The sequence below is a fragment of the Haliaeetus leucocephalus genome, unplaced genomic scaffold (assembly GCF_000737465.1).
Source record: "Haliaeetus leucocephalus isolate CR32 unplaced genomic scaffold, Haliaeetus_leucocephalus-4.0 Scaffold13, whole genome shotgun sequence".
Taxonomy (NCBI): domain Eukaryota; kingdom Metazoa; phylum Chordata; class Aves; order Accipitriformes; family Accipitridae; genus Haliaeetus; species Haliaeetus leucocephalus.
The window spans coordinates 2,974,995-2,995,432 of record NW_010972449.1 but is presented as its reverse complement, the minus strand read 5'-3'; the positions used below and the strand labels follow the sequence as shown (position 1 = coordinate 2,995,432).

At 34.9% G+C, this 20,438-nt stretch overlaps 2 protein-coding genes across 2 annotated transcripts in view; one reads left to right on the top strand and one right to left on the bottom strand.

Moving 5' to 3' along the window:
• Positions 1-20,438, top strand: part of RSPH14 (radial spoke head 14 homolog (Chlamydomonas)) — a 104,148-nt gene that overhangs the window by 38,739 nt on the left and 44,971 nt on the right. The gene's annotated exons all lie outside the window — the stretch shown is intronic.
• Positions 1-20,438, bottom strand: part of GNAZ (guanine nucleotide binding protein (G protein), alpha z polypeptide) — a 50,099-nt gene that overhangs the window by 28,181 nt on the left and 1,480 nt on the right. The gene's annotated exons all lie outside the window — the stretch shown is intronic.

Sequence of the window (20,438 nt, the reverse complement as noted above, 5' to 3'; positions counted from 1 at the left end):
CTTTATCTTATATCCCATCTTCTCTTTACTGGATAGCTTCACCTTAACTTGACATTGCACTGCTGTGTAACTGAGGCACTTTTAGCAGGAACTATTATCAATCTATGTCAACTGAAAAAAGTGACATAATGGTGATATTACAGATTAGGGATTAATTCAGTGTACTGCAGTCATGATAATAATCATATTGATGAGGAAGACTGACTTTTCCCAGTTAGATTGATAAATCAATTTTTTTCTTCTTCATTTAGCTGTGTGATGCCTCATTTCTCCTGAAATGTCTTTATCTTTGATACATTCTTACATACCTTTTGACACACTAATGATTTTCATTTCTTTATTGTAAGGATTTGACATCATAATATAAACATGGCAGCGTTTCTGTTCACTTAGTCACTTGAACAAGTGACAATGAACTGAGAATTGTTAAGATGCATGTGAAATATATCTTGAACCACTACGCTGGATTAATGCATGATTACTAGTAAATGAAAGTTAGAAAAAGTGGTACATAATACTGGATTTTTACCTCTAGCTAGATTAAAACATTCGCAAAGGATTTTCTTGAGGATAGGGTGAATTTTCCAGCAAAAATATTGTGTCGAACTCTCTGAAGAGGCTTTTACAGTGATTTACTGTTGTCCTTTCCTAATCTGTTTTAGAAAACAAAATTAATTCCTTTTTGCTATGAACATTATTTTATCTAGAAATCAACCAAGACTGTTACAGGTTCTAGAGTAGAAAAATCTCCCAAAGCATTATTTTCTAACATTAATTTTACATTGTTTCTTATGAATAGATGGGCAGCAGAACAGACTGACAATTCACACCATGCTAACTGAAGACATCATCCTATTTCACTTAATCAGTGAATAAGCAAACTGATATGCTATATTAGGCCTGTTCTAAATTCCTTCACAGGCTAATGCTTTTTTAAGTGCACTTTAAAAGCATTAAATCATTTGAAAGTAGATCAGTTACTATGAAACAGTGTCTGTTGTCCAAAAGAAAAGCAAAAAAATACAGGAAAAATAGCATTTGAAATTGGCCATATACTTAGAAATTCCAGTTTGATTTAAAATCAGAATTTTTCAGGTTTTTGTGTTGGGGTTTTTTGCACACTTAAGTTTGCATACAATGAAATCACCACCACCACCACCACCCCTTCCCAATTTCTTTAAATGAAGGTCGGGCATGCCTTACTAGAAGATGATGTTTTAGAAGATATTTGTGGTATCTGATATGATTTCTGTAACTAGAAGAGCGGAATATCAATTACAGATTTATATAAGCTTTGCCTAATGGACTGTAGAGAAATTGGTTGTAAAAGTCTGTTGCGTACAAGAAAACTGTTCATAAAGCCAGTAAGCTATAATCCATAATGAAAATGTTCAATGGAAAAGGATTTTGAGAAGAATATAGGAAGTGAAAAAGAGGAGACTAAGGAAATAATGTGCAGATCACCAAAAGTAAAGACTTCTCTACACAGAAATGATACGTTGTAAGATTGTGAATTGATTGGCTTGTTTCAATGTACTTTTCTGTGAAGCTGTTTTCTCTGCTTTCAAAGTGGAGCAATCTTGCATTTAGGTTATCTGTTCTCTTTGTAAATATGTTTATAGCTGATGGCTCCAGTGTTTCCTCTAGAATTATGTGACAGTTCAGTTTCTCCTTCAATTTATCTTACACCGTGCTTCAGCTTAAACCATATCCCACAAGTCTGCACCTTCTTATATTGTACAAAAGCCTCTCTATCTATATTGTGCCTATACATTGAGCAATATGACAAAATGCATATAAAACTGGTTCCTAAATAGGGAAGTCAACTTTAAGAATCAGAAGGCAAGATATCATCCAGGATCTATTTACCAATAAAGGAAACAATTGAGAATATGCAGGATTAATAAGGAAAACGAGTACTAATAAAAATTAGCAATTTCCTCAAAGCAAATAATGCAAAGAGCACAGAAATACAGAAGTATTAATCGGGAAAGCAAAGTACAAAGAACTAAAATCTGGAGCCTGGCTTTGCTCATCTTAAAATCAGTAGTAATAACATTCTCATTCACTTTGTTATTTGAAAAATATTGTTATTAAAATTAAATAAGAATCTACCATACAATCTGCTGGAATTCTATAGAATTTCCCAGTACTTATTCCCCAGTAAAACAAAGACTTCAAATATTATGAATATTAAGCCACATATATGATGATATAAATATAATGATTTTCATCATCTAATTGTATATTTTGTAGGACTGTTTACTACACCATTCTTTGTTAATACTTTTTCTAATCCACTTGTAAGAAAAATTACCGTTGATTTTTCTAGCATCTCCTTGGGAATCTATCAAGTTCAGTAATTCTGACAATTTCTCTTATCCTTCTATCAAGCACAAGCTTTTCATTCCTTATCTTTGAACTGTTCTCACATCTTCTAAGATAGTGAATAATTCACTGTGAGAAACATAATATAAAAAAGAGCGTCAAAAAGCAGCTGCTAATAAATATTGGAATGAGGAAGAATCTGTTTCATCGCTTAAAAAAATATAGCAGAAATTGACTGAGAATCTAATCTCTGTCACAAAACCCCCTTATGATTCTAGTATTTGAAGTGATTGCATTTAGAGAAGAAATTATTCATATGCTATTGCCCTATGTTCTGACTTCTACAGAAGAAAATAAAAAGCAGCGGGTAACATTAATACTTATCATCTGGTAATAATGCTCTGAGTAGCCTATAAAACCTAGCATTCAGTCAAATGCAGATATGGAGGTTTGTGATGTCTTCCCTGTAGCTACAGTAGTGTAACTTTCCTACTTTTCTTTCCCAAATACACAGATAACAAGTCTTACAGTAAGGTATAGTTATATATGATGACTTTAGCTGCTCTAGCAGTTGATATATCAAAATGAGGAAGTCTGACTCATCTACCTTTTGATTTTCCTTTGCTTCTGGGCATGGGATCCTACTGTTTGCCCTACACACATCTAGAACTCACTGGACTCCTCTATGAGTGATATACTCAGGATTCCAGCAGAAAATCAACCCCCCTGATACATTGGGTAATATTCTGATAGGTTTATGAGTTATATCTGTTTAGCAAAGGGCCCAAAGAACAGTAGAGCAGACACAAGTAATGAGGTAGAAGCATGCAGCAGAGGTAGCAGTAGCTGACTGAAGAACTGAACAAGCAGGAGGGAAAAAGTGAGACCTCTCTTCCTAAGTGGTGAGCTTACAGATAATCTCAGCAGGCTTATATAATTTAATATATGCATTCAATATGCATTTCACTAAATGCGTGTAATTCTGCTTTCCATATTCTATGCTGCTTCAAAGAAAAAAGAAAAAAAGAAGGGGGGAAGGAAAAAAAAAGGGAGAAAAAAAGAAAAGAAGGGAAAAGGAAAGGAAGGGGGGAAAGAAGGGGGAAAGAAGAAGAAAAAACCACCCACACAGAATCACTTTATCAAGATAGGAGATCTTAAAATGAATGGATTTAGCAGGAATGCATTATTTAATTTAGAAAATAACAAGTCTATAATTTGGACTTTTATTTTATCTCTGTATAAATAAATATTAAACTGAGAGTGTCATGATCATTGGATCTTTTGGTCTAACTTCCATTTATCACAACTATGGTCATTTCCATCTGTTAGGTTTTTCTGTCCTAAGCCTAGTCATTTGTAGCTGGTGATGGCTGTTTGACTAAACTCTATCTTCCGGAAAAGCTGGTTCAACTGGTTCAGCCTCCTTCCTAAAAAAAATTATTTTAAAAAAAAAAAAAAAAGCTTTTCAAGTTGGTATTTATCTGACCTAGCTTCTAGCCATTTGTTCTTATTTTGCCTTTCTCCATTAGATTATGTATTTGTTTAAGTATTGAGCATTCTTCCCTCCTTCAGGTACTTATACACTAAGCAGGTACTTAGCAATCTTTTTAGCTAAACAAAACAAATTAACCTTTTGAAATTTCTTTAAATGCTGTAATTCTCAGTCTGGATTTCTGGATAGCCAATGACAGCCAGATGCTCTGCAGAACACTGCCTCTAGGACATTTAGGCACAGCCACACTGCATTTAGTTTTCTCAGCCTTTCATTTTATTTTTTTTAACATATCTTTAATCTCCTTTATTAACCTCTCACATTTCCAATTCATTTTGATTGTTTTCCTTTTTCCATGTATGGGTTGTTGCATTTTTATTTATTTATTTCTAATTACTGCTTTCATTTGATCTATGAAGAACAGCAAAGGCACAATGCAAGCTGCTATTAGAACCATCCCTTTCTGCATCACTGCCAGGAGAATTCATGCTATTGGACTACATGTAATAGTAAAAGGCACTGTAAGAATTAGTCTACTCTGACAAGTCCAGTGACATCCCTAGCCAGTATTATCAGGACACTACTGCATAAACATTTACACCAATGGAATTCCAACTGATTTTGGCAAATATTAATGGAAAGAAACTTATTGCTGTGTCACAGTTGCAGTGAGAAAGCTCAGATTGCTGGAAACACTGCTAGCTTTGGCAGGACACAGCTGAAGCAAAGCTTATTGTCAACTGATATGACACTCTACCATGCCATGTTGCCAGGGAGACAGCAGCAGAAGAGAACATAAGGTTGTTAAACTGGAGGGGTTCTTAAAAAAAAAATAAATCTCAGGGCCAGGCTGTCCTGAAGTAAATGTGCCATATGTATGACATACCATCATGTTATTCTATAAAATTAGTTTAGTCATAAGCTTTCTCCCCATAACTGATAACTGAAGGATTCTTGCTTCTAAAGATGCTACTTCTTTAACATGGATTTTATGCTAAATTGTGTTAAACTATTATCAATAATTTCTACTGATGATAAATTGTTGGGGGTTGGTTCCTATTTGGAAAGTAAAATATGATTAATCAGTAAATAATGAGGAATAGTACACAGAGAATGACTGGACTGTGTATTTTGAAAGCAAGTTGTTTCAGTCAGTTTAATAATGGAAAGAAAGGACACTATCAAGATTAAATATTTTAAAAAATAAGTGACAGGAGTTAGAGAACTGAATTAATTGGAGTAGAGGAGTTATTCATCGTCTGCTAATTTTGAAGTATAATCAAGGGACACTGTCATTGGCTGACAGGTGCAAAATTTAACTAAGCCTATTAATAGCTTTAAAAAATGCATTTTGATACTCAAAAATCTATCCCAAGAAGCAGGCTTAAGTATTCAGTCTTGGCAGCACACAATCAAAAAAAAAAAAAAAAATCCATGACACATGCAAATATTGTCTTATCCATTACTTTTCGTAAGGGGAAAAAAAAAAAAAAAGAGAGAACAGCCATCCAAGACGAAGATCCATCTAACCCAAAATCCCATGTCTTACACTGGCTAATAATAGATAATTTGCGGAGGGGGAGAAAATGAAGATCTGGGAAACGCAAATACTTCCCTAGTATTTTATCCCTGCTTCTCAAGATGTGAACTCTGAACTTCCAAGTCAAAAACACTGTCTTGACATTTAATAGGTCTTGATATATTTTTCTTTTATACATTTGTCTACTCCTTCTAAACTTATGCAGAGTTTTGTTACCACAACATACTCAGGCAGCAAGCTCCATAATTTCACTATATATTGTGTGGACCTGCGCTGCCTTTACCTTTACCTTGTTCTAAACATCTTAGTTAATAACATATTCAATATCCTTAGTTCTTAAAAGAGACAATAGATAATTATTGCAAATAAGTTTTCTGCATGCCAGTTGTCACTTTATAAACCCATCATATTGCCCTGCCTTGTACATATTTTTTTTTCCCCTAGGGGAAAAATTCCCCATCTATTATTTGTTATCTTTATTGAAAATATTCTTTACTTTAGGTCATGCTTGCTCTAATTCTAATATATTTCCTTCAAAATGGGAGAACAAGAATTTAGATATCATTTTGAAAGCAGATATGCTTTGCATTTTATACTGTTTTCTGATTTTTCCTTAGTCCTTTCCCAACATTGCTTGCTTTTTTGACCACTATTGAACATCGAGTTGATATTTTCATAGACCAAGCTGTTACAACTCCAAAATATCTTTCTGGTATGTGCACTGTATGATAATGAGTCAACAAGATACTGAAACATCTAACAGTATCTTTAAAGAAATTAAACTTCCCATAAAAGCCTTGTCACACTGCCAGAAAAATGGCAATTACCTAAGTGTTCTCAGTATTAGACGCCATTATTTTTAGTTAAAAAAAACCTGCTGGAATGGCAACACTGTAATGCAAGCATAAAATTATTTTTACTTGCACATGATTTCCTAGCATCTGACTTCTGTTCAAAAGAACCTACTCTTGAAAAGCCTATGTAGAAATACCACATACATCAGACAAAAAAAGTGATGGTACTATAAGAAATGTAAGGAAATTTGAGTTTACACAAACAAAAGCACTAACACTACTCATCGTATTACTCTGGCTTAATTGCAGTACTGCTTGCAATGGGAATGAGTATGCAAGTGGTTTATATGCATGTCAACAACTGCAAGGTGATGCAGGTCTTACTAAAAACACATGAAAATGTATGCTGTGATATTCTGGGTTACTTGGCTTGCAGTAGTCCTTGCTCTTACTTTCATTTAACTGTGAAAATGTTGCTTTTTTTACTGTGCATTGTTATATCAAAGCCTAACATGCCTTCAAATTCATGACACTAAAGAAAAGCCTTTTTTAATTTCATGTAGACCAAAGCTTAAGCAGTTTCTTAAACTTGAGATATGAACTCATAATATTATCATTGTGTTTTGATGGTTTATTTGCTTGAGCAACTTCTCATTTTGTGGCATCATCTTAATATACAACAATGTGATAACATTGTAATGTTTGATAAACCACCTGTCATCTCTCTTGAAGAGTCAAAACTTTATATTGTATATAATAAAGATCAGGTCATAGGAGGACTTGAAATTAGGAAAGAAACCAATTTAGTTAACGTTAGCCCTAGTCTCAAACAGGGGTCAGTAACATGTTCCAAATATTGTCATCTATTTTCCAGTTTTACAAATAACTATTTGTTTTTACCTTAACTCTGGTTTGTGTAAGTGTAGTCTTACAATTCCCAACAATACAGTAGTACATAATTTCTATAGATATGATAATACTTAAGATAGGGACAGCAGAACACTCTGCCAGTGCCTGGGATCCCCAGAGCATTCCCATGGGTAATCAAGGAGTAGATTTGGTCAGTAAGCTACAGGAGCTAGTAGAACACGGTAGATACCATGGCAGAATTGTTTTCTGATGATCCAGCATACTGAAGCTTACTCACTGGCAGCCAAATAATAGTGCCTGAATGCTGATGGAGTTTGTAAGACCATCTATCATATAGTGAATTGTTACTAGGAATGACTTTCCAGGAAGTCTCTACATCCTGGCTCTACCCATACACCTCTGAATCAGGTGAACTGTGCGCTCTTCTTTCTGTGTCCAGTGTGTTACATGATTTTGGGCAAGTCATTTGAAAGTGTTACAGGTATTATATTTACCCACATGCCTGTCTGCCAAATTCTTCAGTTTTTATGCTGTTTTTCCTCCCTTGTTATGTGGAGACCCTGCATAAAGAATAAGCTCCTGTCTATGAAGATTATTCCACGTATTGAAAATGGCTGAAAGAGCAGTAAAACAGCAGCGACAAATGCAAATTACTAAATATATACAAGTATATAGGCAGATTAGTTAATATCTTAGTTAATGACACAAAGGCTAACTATACTCACAGATACAAAACATTAAAACATACCATCAACACCAGCCAGGACAAAGGCAACAATATAGCAGAATTAGAATTGCTTACAGCTGTATGCCAAGTCACTGAGAATTTTATATTCATATACATAATTCAGTTCAGGAATTTTGCAGAATTGACAGAGGTGGGATCCACTTATGATCCTTAAAAAGGGAACTTAAGCCAAATGAGGTTCAATTTGGCATAAGAGTTTTGCATCCACAGAACATTTTCAGTGCAAAAAAAGAACACCAAAAAAGTTGTACTTGAAAAGGCTTTTCTGAGTCTAGACTGAGTGCCACCTCAAACTACCCCTGTAAGAATATTACTAGGTATGTTTCAGTGATCAAATATTTGTATTTTCAAATTTTTATAACGTTAAAAAAAAAACCAACAAAACACCACCTTTCCAGCATGTATAACAAATACTTACATTTTCTTAAGCTGTAAGGTTTCTGTCAGGGGACTAGAATGGCCTCCTTTTACTAATGCTGTCCAGCTAGAATGTTCTAATAGTATAACCACCAAACGGTTTTGAAAGCAAATACAGACACAGCAATGAATGTGTTAACTGTATTCATGTTGTTAATTTTGAAGTGTTTAGTATAAAAGGTTATTAGTATTAATATCCTACACGGATATTAGTATGAAAGGCAGTAGACAGAGTTAATAGTAAATTTAGAAAAAGAAAATGTGATCAAGAGAAGTAAAGGCCCCAAAACCGTCCTGTAGCACTCCACAGAACAAGAATGCTCAGTGATCAGTCCATGGACATTGCTGACCTGACAAGATAATTCATTTGATCTGCAACCCCTCAGCCCCAAGTCCTTCTGGAGGTAGCAGCAGCCAACAACCATGAACTCTCTCTTACCCTCTAGTCTCACCTTATTTGTCCAGACATGGCACTGTGCACAAAGAGTGCCTATCCTGCAGATGTCCAGTAAAGTCAGTCAATCCTGGGAACACATAAGCCTTACTACAAATACACAGTAAAGGCCTTCAGCACATGTCCAGAACTGTCATCTCTAAGAAGAGAGGAAGGACACTGACTGGCTACTGCCACCAAAAAAAAAAAAAAAGAAGTATCTGGCATGGCCAGAATGCACAATACATGCAATAGATCCATTATACAGTAGTAGAAGATGGTTGTGTTGCTTGAGACATAGCTATAGGCTGCACTGACAGCCGTGAAAGAAAGGAGAATGAATCCACTGCAAGGAAGTCTCTTTGCTTTATGCAAGTGAGAAGCTTCTGTGCTACCAAAAAAATGAAACAGCTTTAAGATACCACATTGGAAGACATTAGGCAATAGCGAGAAAGTCAAAAGTATTTAAGTAATGATTAAAATATTTATCTAAAAGATTTTCAAGAACATGAATACCTATTTTATAGAAGAGAAGTAATAAAAAAGAAAATTGAAAATATGTAAATTTTTGCAAGAATAGATACAATGCTTTTATTAATCCTACCACAAAAATAAATTTTTAGAAAAATTCTATTTGTTAAGTAGAGTTGATCAAGTATCCAGAAACATACCTTTTGACAAGTTTTCATCTAGTGTTAAGTTTAGTGTTCTTATAAAGCCTCATTTGACTACATTGCTCTAAAAACAGAGATTACTTATTAGTAATATTTAGATCTCTTCCAATTCTTTTTCTATCATAAATCATATCTCTGTTGTTGTTCTGCCCATAAACAGAAATCAAGTTAGTTATTGAAAGTATTAAAGAAATTTCTACTTAAAATTCCAAAAGTGTACACACCAGAGTCATGGCAGATAGCTGACATTAATGCTTCCATATTAACAAGATCCAGAAGAACTATAAAAAGCGGAAAAATGGGTGCAGAAAAACAAACTATTCCTTGTGCAAGGCACCATCTCCAAGGACAATAGTGATATGTAAGATAAACTTATCCAAGGATCTAGTCTTTCAGCATGAGAAAAAGGGAAATTTCCTGTTAAAGCATAGTGTAAAAAAATAAATATCAGTAAAAATACTACTGAAAATATCAGTAGTAGGTCAGACTGACTGAACAACAACTTAATATCATTTAGGAATATGTTAAACAAAGTAAGTTGCTGAGCATCTACTGCTCCTCTGCTATCTCCTTACACTGAAAGAATTGCCCATCAGATCCTACTCTTCCCACCTTTAATCAGTTGTTTTTTCAGGACCCTTGTTCAGAAGCCTTCCCTGTTGTGGCATGGGAAAGCCACAGCACCCTAGTTTCTCTCAGAACCTTTGTCAGAATCCTTTTTCTGAAGTAAAATGGTTTCAGCATCTGGATTCATCTCCCTATGTGCTTCTTCATTCCTTAAAAAACAAAAGAAAACAAAACCCACACACCACACACCCCCCTCAAAACCAACCACCAACACACACACAGAGTGTTAACAAGTTCAGAAGGCATGACTTCACTTTAAAAACCATATTTATTCCTGGTATGTATTTTTTCACATGTCTGCATAGTCTAGTCCAAGTTACTAGTTTCTCCCAGTTTTTTGACCTGTGTATGCATCAGACTAACAACAAAAGCTATTCTTGAAAACTATTTTAAACATTGTCACAAATAATGTAATAAGCAAATAAGCAGTAACACCTTCAAGATGATTAAGTTTGCTATTTACTCTGTAATGCTTTTCAAAAATGGGTACTTAGTATTTTTAGATTTCATACATGATCTTGCCTGCTCTACTATTTAACTGTTTGGTTTTTCTTTGTAACTAATCCTGTCAAACCTTGTAGGGCTTTTGGTATTCAAGACCACTTCCTATTTTCTCATTTCATGCCACACAATTTTCTTTGCTAAAGCTTGTCAAATGTTTCATGAGTTCTTCTGTTACCAACTTCCAAACTAGATAGTTTACTAAAAAGTGAACATTATCGAAGAGATCTGCTGACTAGCCATCGAGAACAATTAGTGCTATGGCATTTCAGGAGTAAAATTTCAGATAAATCTGTTTTCTTGCTCTCTAAACAGTGAGGTAGCAACTCCACCAAATAACAGCAACCATAAATATTCTATCAGCCTCCATTTCAGGATGCAGCATCTTTCTACATTCACAGGTAGAAAAGCTATGTCTGATGTCTGTTATTCTAAGCCAGGGAGCCTTTTAAATTCACACATTAGGAATAAGACCTGTGAATAAATTCCCATTAGTTATGTTTTTTATGTTATCAAACAAAGCCAGCTGTCTTTTGAGTCAGTGAGGATTTTGGATACACTGAAAAATATATATTGGCAATACATACTTGAAGAAGTGTTCTAATGTCCTGTAGGGTTTTTGAATTGCTATCCCAACATTATAGAAAGCTCAGGTGTATGCCAAATTACGCTTGTATTACTGGGGGGAGGGGGAAACTTTAGAAGAATATCTTTACCTAAAGTATGGACTTGTAATAATGGAACAAAGTTCTGAAAAATCCAACTCCAAAACTCACCCTGAAGCTGTATTAACAGTAAGGACCCTCCTTCTTTTTTCCAGCATCTCTGCTAGTTTTTAAGGCTAATTGGACTCCACTACTCTCTCCGGGGTTGGCATACCACAGAGAGTTCTGAACAGCTTTTATCTACTTTCCTGTTCAGCACAGTTACAGAAATAACCCAAAGTAGCTGCTTTTCCAGACCAAGATGAAATTTTTCTTCCTTTTTTTTTTCTTGTATTGACATGTTCCGATTCCCTGTGATTATTAAGTAGACAACATACAGTATTATGAGAGATGATATCAACACCCCTCTACCCACACGATGGATTCTAGAAGTGTTCTGAACATAACCCACATTAGCCTATTTGTGGCATTGGGCTTCAGATGGATCTTGGCTCCTTACAATACAGTCAAGTGAATTTCCAAATTATGTATATATCATTAATGTTTCTCATAGTATGTATTTTAAGAGTTATGTTTAGTTTATTGTGAAGGTCGCATAAAAAGCCTACATATTTTTATCAAACAGAAGTAAAAACTGATTGGAAACTGTAATTGCCTGAACTATGCCACTCTACTTCATATGCATTAAGTTTCAGAGAATCTAATTAATTTCCTCAAATTCTCACTTTAGTTCAGGAGGTATAACCTTAAGTTTTTCTCAGCAGAAATATTTATGAGCATTCATGCTTGAAATATATGTCCATGTATTTTTGCATACCAGGAAATCTCAGAAAATACACGTATTTTTACTTGGTAAAATAATTATACCTAACACTGGTTACAAACCATTTCTTGAAAATTACCTGAACAATCACTTGAACTAATAGTATTTTTTAAAAAGTAATTTTGATAATAAAATGCCCTCTTAATGCATGTTGTGGTCATTGTTTTTCCTAAGCACAAAAAATACTTTTTGCATGTTTGTATGATGTTAATAACTGGAAAATCTAATGCACTCAGTAAACTAATCACATCATTCAGTAATGGTCTCATTTAGGTCCAGTGTTCTTACAAAGTTATTTTCACCTTTGTATTGAGTGATGTACAATGGATAGTTGTTCCTCTGAAGTTTAAACCTCTTAATGTCCAAGAAGCATATTTTCTGAAAGGCTAGGCTGTGCTTGTCATGTATGCCTCACAACCCTAAAAATTTGTGGCATTCCTTACTGTTCAAGGGGTTCTACAAGGACAAATGAAGAATTTGCTTTTAAGCAAGTGATTTTCAATAGAGTCATCTGGAGAGTTTCATATAAAGATGGCAATTTGCTGTAGGAGAACCTTGTATTGCTCTGGTGTATTGCCCGTCTAACTCCTGTATTTGCCTTGTTATAAGCTGTGCTCTAATTTCACTTTTATCTTTTCTATGACAATATATTTGGGAAGAGTATCCTGACTTTCCAACGCAGTTGAGAGAGGCTGAGAAATTCAGCTCCTTTCCTTCACAAATTGAGTCTTTATCAAATAGATGCTATCCAGTTTATACAATCAACTTCTCTGCCCATGAAACTGATACAGATAGGAGGTGCTTTCTGCACATATTGACTAAGTTATCTAGACAATGGCTTTGCTACTGACTCATTACAATCCTCCAAGTGCTCAACAGGTGTCTTGTGTTCATATATACTACTCTAGTAGCTAGTTTAACCCTGTAATTAGAAAGCAAGTTTTACCTGCACACTAGATTAATAGACATTAGTGGAATTAGGTTTGGGGTTTGGTTTTTCTTCTTCTTCTTCTTTTATAGTTTGGGGGATAGTAGTATTACTGAATAACAGATTTTTACTTAAGTTGTATTTATTTGTCTGTCAGTACCAATGTCTCTCCACCTAAAGACTATTCTGAGCCCAAAGCTTATAGGATATTTAGGAGCATTCTGCCACTCCTGATGTCTAGTATTTTATTTACCTCTGTACTGTAATACTCTGAATTAATTTAAAAATCACAGTAAACCACCTTACCTAGTCTAGGAGTTTTGAATACAGCCAGTCACAGAGACCAAAAAAAGATAGTTATATCATCTTTCAGGCATTTGTCGTAGAGGGATTTGAGCAATCCCCTGCAGTTACCTAAATACTCTCGGAAATGTAGTCATCTAATTCAGACGCAAGTCTGATGACCAACATTAGATACCAAAGTAAATGAATGCTATTCAGTAAATCCATTGCACTAATGCTGCAGTAATACAGCATTACTTTCATGCCATATTTTTCCAGAACAGGTAGAAGTCTTCCTGTTGTTGTCTCTCCAAATTTCTTTGAATTAAGCCCACTGCTCTACAGTAATAAAAATAGTTATTTATCTTCAGGTTTAAATACAGGTTTGTCTTAGGAATTAGTCTATCAACATTAAATAGATAAGCCTCACAGCAAAACTTCTCAGGCTTTTAGAATCCGATACTGGCATCTTCATCCAATCAAACCATGTCATTAGAATGAGTATATTTTTTATATTCCACAGTGTAACACGTTATCATATTTGTGAACTTTTTTTTTTTTTGCAATTAAAGGAAGTAATTCAGTAAACATACAGCCAGAATAGTTTGCATATAAAGTTACTGTTAGTATCTGAAGTTACATGGAATATAAAGTTCAGGGTATGGCAACAAGTCCAAAATATAGAAAATTGCTGTCCCATGTGTTCTACGTGTTGATATCCATATCGGAAGCATACAATTACAGTGAACAATGTAACCAAAAATAAATCTTCATACTTGAAATAATATCTAGGAAAAAGAATTGCAAATTGGGATTTGATTGATTTTTTTATGTATATTCATTATTTTACAGATATTTATGTATTTTAGAAGATATACACTTAAATACAAGTCTTCAGGCTAGAATCTTGATATATTACTATATAAAATTAAATTTTGGTAAAGGAATGTATACATTTCTTTCTTAAGTGAAAAAAGGCAAGGCTAGAATTTCATTTGCAGTGCTGAAAGTTTACACACATGAATGCTGAAGTCATCTAGGCTTTGCTCTCACACAAAGTTTGCTATGAAACATCTTGAAATGGAAAGGCTTCATAAAAAATGAGGGCACCTGAATGGTTTAGGTCAATCTTTTTCTCAGATTCCCAAGAGACTTAGTTTGTCAGAAAGATGTTTGCTGACATGTTTTTTTACTGCTGATAATAAAAGGCGCTAAAAGGGCTATGTATAACGTGTATCACAATTTCCCCTCTGTCCTGACTGTTGTTATTAGTATTGCAGGAAAACAGCTGCATGCCAGAAAGGAGTTTTAATACACTGTACTCTCAAAAAGCTGAAGTATCAGGAAAGGTAAATAAGCTCCTTAAGTATTTGGCTTCAGAAAAAAAAAAAAAAAAGAAAAGAAAAGAAAAAAAAGTGTAATATTTTGTTTACTTGATAAAAAATTTCCTGGCAGAAACAAGATTTCTGTTCAAAATTCATACAATTAGCATATGACAGAGGGCTTTCCAGGTAAATTATTATTACATAATTGAGAGGTTCCATTATGACCCCAATGATTTCTTTTGCATGAGGCCTACTGCAGTCTGAACTGTTTGCTGCAGTATTTTGTCTTTTTCATCTGCATCTTCCTTTTAACAAGGTGCTATACTAAAAAAATAGCTTCAAAAAGAGCCTAAAGTTTCATTTTTCCATTCACTTGCAATGGCTGTAAGAAAGAGAATAAAAATTATCTAAACCTAAGTTACCTGCAAGTAGTTTTCCTTTTACATTCATATTTACAAAATTATTGAACTAGTGTCCTTTTTAGAAAAAGCAGATGTGTACAACCTTTACTTGGTATCTCCTGCACCATGTGAATCTGTTGCAACTACTGACCTCAGGAATTCTCAATCATACACTCATGTTTAACTCATTTCATTATTTACTTTGTTATTGTATCTTTGAAGAATCTTTCTAATGGTCTAGAACCCTGTTGCAGCAATGCACTGTAGAAGAAAGTTGAAAACTATCCATCAGAATGTATAGCAGGTATGAAACACAGAACTGAAATGCATACAGATGGACAGATGAGGAGACTTCCAAAGAAACTGCAAGACTCCTTTTCAGGGTGAGAAGCAGGAGTACTAACATGAGAGCGTACAGATTATTTTACGTTCTCTAGCATACGTTAATTTAAGGAGAAATTTAAATAAAGATGAGATGCTTGGATATTAACAGAGAACTCCTAAGTGCAGGATGCAACACGTAAGAAGGCAAAAAAAAAAATCACTTGATAACTTAATATTATCAAGGCCAGAGATGACATCTTAATATGTAATAAAAGATAGAATGGGTCAATCAGCTGCTAAAGGACCATGAAAACTAAGACAATAATTTATTTGATATAATAGAGAAGAAATCATCATGGGGATATAAAAACCTAAGGCAACCTCCTCAGAGTGCTGGTCAGGAATAATAATCTTATAATAAATCAATAGCATTCCAAAAGTATTGTACAAACCAATTTTGCAACTGTGTCAAAAGAAGACGCAGCTGTTACCTAGTTGAGTTATACTAACTAGGTATGGTGCATGGAAAGATACAACTATATTTTTTACATGTTAGGTTGCAAAAACCACATAAGACATTGTGGAAATGAAAACAGACACAGATGACACTTGCAGATAACACCAGATAAGCAGAAAAAATATTGTTATAGAGAGCAACAGAGGAAAGTGCACAAGCTGGAGGAAAAAAAAAGGTGAAGAATTATAGTTTTCACTATCTTGCTCTTTAGTAAGCAGCTAAACTCATCACATATGATGAACAGACAAGTCAAAACATTGGTTTGGCCAGATCTACAAACTGTTGACTCAGGTAATTTTGTCTCTGCAAGTGGCGTTACCCAGAATAAAGTATAGCAGGAGAAAGACAAAAGCCCCAGAAAAATTCTGTCTTCCCTTCCTCTCATTTGTTTCCAGGCAGTATAAAGATTAATTTGTCTCAAAATTACACACAAAGGAAAAATTGTCCAGGCAACTGATAGTTCAGGCATTACTTTTACTTTTGTTCTCCTTTCTGCATACTACAATAACCTTGCCCTGAACAGACTTCATGAGTTAGCTATATTCAGGACCTATCAGTATGCAGAACTACCTTTTTTTTTTCCCCCCCTCAATTTTTACCATATTTGTCAATCATTATTTTAACACATCTTCAATAAAGACAAAGCTCATGCATAGCATTTATCCACTTCTGTCAACAGGAAGCACAGAAGTTATCATATTCATATAATTTGCTCAGCTTCCACAGTTTATAAGTCAGCCACATTCTTACACGCTCTGTCAAGTAGTAAGTTATGTTTAGCAGTGGACTAGTTTTATTTAACAGTTGTCTTCACCATAGATACTACACCAGGAAGCATTTTAGACTCGGCAACACTATTATTTGTAGGGCTTTCTTTGTGGGCGGCAGTCTCAGCGTTGCAGCTCAAGTGATCTACCAATGTAGGTACTTCTCACAGTTTAGCTCTTGGAGCTTTTTAACACTGTATCGTGTATTCAGCACACCTGGAACATGCCATCTCTACACAGCAAAATTATGGATGTATGTTTGGATAAAGCATAACAGCCAAAGAAAGATGAGCCAAAAGTAACCTGTTCTTTATGATTATATAGTTAGGTTCCCCCTTAAATGCTATTAGTGTCCCTCTCCTTTTTGCGGCATAAGTAGGAGTTTCGGGAAGATGACTGTTCTCACATACTTCAGCTGTGTTCTGATTTCTCTGCAGATCACAAAAATGTGTCCGCAGAATTTAACGTTATAGATAGGCAAATACTTGGACAGTGGTTACATACATATGGAAGCTGAGGGATGATAAAAGTCTGAATTTCACTCTTGAGTAGCCTTTATAAGCAGTAGCACCAAGGAACATCAGAATGTAGAAAAGGAATAAAAAGAGATCATAGGACATTAGCCCTCCAGGCTGTAAAATACTATGTAAAAGTGGGCTTCAATGTCGCTCTGAAATAACCCAGACACTTACTTTATGTGATTCTAGATATTAGGATAAAAATCAACATCCATAAGGATTTTTCAGAGTATATTGATCTTTTTCCCTTTGAGCTAGTTCTTTTTGATTTTTAAATCCGAAGAGCAAGGCAGGAAAAGCCTAAAGAATGCAAGAAACCAACTAACTCCTAGTCAGGGTCTAAATATAAATAAGATATGATTTTCCCACCATCTCTGAAAATGAAGAGAAAGAATTAGGGGCAATGCTTCTTTCATATCAAGGAGGTTACTAAACAAAAATCAGATATAGAAATCTGTTACAACAGGAAGGCACTAATGCCAAGACAAGAATCTCCAGATATTGAAGCATAAGTCCACGTGTAGAACAGTGAATGGTAATCAGTTAGTGTAGTACAGAGAAGACAATGGAAGTGCAGTGGATAAGCTGTAAAAATCACTACAGAAGATAAGAATAGGGAAATATATATAAGATACACTATACCAACAAAAAAGGGCCAACTCCAACACTGCCGACAAGGATTATTGGAAATATCATACCTTTGCAAAAATCATTTAAGAGGGAATTTGGTACTCATAGAATAGCCTCAGACACATGGAGTCAATGATAGAAGCATGACAGAAAGGTCTACACAAACTTGACAAAGCTACTAAAAATTAGGTAACAATCTTTTTTTTTTTTTTTCCTCTTAAAATAAATTTCTCTGGTCTGATATTTCTCATGACCTACTATAATTGCTTCTCAAACTTATCACTTAGCTGCCTTCTAATGAGAAAAATCTTTGTAAAAGATTTAGTACTCATAATGCGTATTCCATTTGCAGTAAAATTCAAGTATTTCTGAAAAGTTTTTTCAAAATTCATAGGTGAATGTTCTTGACCGTAAGTTTTTTTCCCTTGAAGAATCATAGAAAGTGCACACAAAAGGGATTCAACCATATAAGGCAAGCTTGTAAATCAAAGGGAATATTTTTGGAAATTATTTTGTAGTCTTGGTTGAAACCTAAGTATAATTGCTTCTCAAACTTACCACTTGGCTCCCTTCTAATAAGAAAAATCTTGGTAAAGCAACTGTATTAGCAACCAAAAGTATTGACAAAGGAATTAAGAGTACAAATGAGTTGAAATAATCTCACATCACTATACCAATAATGATAAGAGATTGTATAAAGTGATAAGTAAAGAACCCGTTTCCTGCATGCATGGGATGTGAAGGGAATAGTTTCACTTATTTTCTTTAGTGATGATCTAGTCTTACGCTGCTTGGTAGGGAAGGAGTTGGTTGCAGAACCCAGAACTGGAACAGACAAGACTTTACTGAGAGGTATGGCAGTAAAAACAAACAAGCAAACAAAAAGCCAAGGGTGAGATTTCTGGGAAGTATTGCTCCACAGGTTTTGTCTGATAATTGTTTCTTTTTGGTTTGTCCATTTTTCATACAGCTGGGAAGGAAACACTAGCATCTTCCTCCAGTGCTACCTCAGTGACCTCTCTCAACTTCTGATACAAACTCTGGAAAATATGTCAGAAGTATCACCTATGGAATTCTTTTCTTTAACCACTTCCATCTCATGGAGTTCCCCCACCTCGATTGCTATAAGTTTCTATCACCAGACCAGTGGCATCCTCTAGGTCACTTGACAATATTTTAATCTGTACCATGATTCTATGATAAGTGATATTATACAAACAGCAGATTAGATAGAAGGCACTGAAGTAATTTCAGGTACTGATATAATTCACCTTGCCTCAGGGATCTGCTGAATGGCATGTGTTATATAAAATATGCATAATTTTGGGAAGGCTTTCACATTTAGCCATTAAAGCATTGCAGTTATTCCAGTCATTATCAAAACCATGACCATGTATTTGGCATCTTTAAAGAGCACAGGAGCTCTTGATAAACAATTTTTAACGAAAAAAACAGGTATGCAACTATGTTGACATTACACAAGTCCAGTACAAAATAAACAACAGGGAAGAAGGTCACAGCTGGCCCCCCCTCCAGGACAGGGGAGTGGAGCTTTTCAGGGTAGAGAAAATTCACCACAGGGAGATGTGCACTGTGACAGACATCTTATGTAGACCTCCAGTACTCCCTTCCACTGGGTCCGTTTGTGGAGGAAATTCTCCTTTCTCCCAACCTGTTCCTCCACTTTACCATTTCAGAAAAGTCTATATGAACTGGTAATCAGTTGTGAGATTTTTCAGGGGTTCCTTGAAATTATTATTTTAGGGCAAAAAGGGAAAAGGAAACAGCTGTATACGAAGTGGTGTCACACCCATACAAGCACTAGAGGATGTCACACAGATGATACAGCTTTTACACATACATGTGCAGTATACTACATTTGATTTAAGATACTTTGTAAAGAAACTTTAATATAGATGTGTGTATTACACATAAATGGGGGCCAGGGTATCTGATAAAGAACAACAGTTAAGGCTGATTAATAATCCTCTTCCATAGAGGACTGCCAAAACCAGATTGTTAGACCTGGCTGAAAGATCCCCTTCTGTAAACTTACTGAGATCCAGTTAGATTTGAAACTGTATAAAAAAACTTCTTGGAACAATTTCCTCCCCAACAACACTTACGTAATGCACCTGCTGAAAAGAACAGGGATTTTGGTGTTCTGGACTACTCCAGGAACCAATATTGGTGAATAAGCTTTCAAAAGTGTAAAACAAGTGAAGATGTGTAAAGGAGTGCAAAAGAAGTAGAAGCATTTTAAGGTTAGCTTTCAGATTTTACAATACAGATTTTAATTCTTCCTGAAAGGCAGCTGTTCTCAAATAGAAATACAGCATGTTTAGGAACCGCTAGATGATGGAATCATTACGTGTTCCTACCCACAAACTTCCATCTCTTAAGCATCATGTTTTACAAGGCTGTCAAAAAAATAAGTTCAAATGAAACCCTATAAAGGTTAACTCAGGCAACCTGAATGCAACAGCAAACACATAGTTGCATATGCATTAAGCATTCATATGTTTTTCCATAGCTACTGTATTTCCATGCTGTGAAAACCGGAAGCTAATAGCATTAAAGGGAATTAAACAGGAATAGTTATACATTGGACAATGCAAATCAGCCATGTGAACAAAAATAGTAAAAGAAAATTTTAAAGTCCCATACTAATTAAAAACCATTTGATTATTTTTTTAAATTCATCTCAAATTCCAATTGAAAATCCTGGGAAAAAAATGGGGAGAAAACTGTTACTTATTACTATTTTTGCTTCAAAATTTCCCAGGACTTGCAAAACACGGTGTCCAAATTAACCATCCCTGTACAGCAGGATG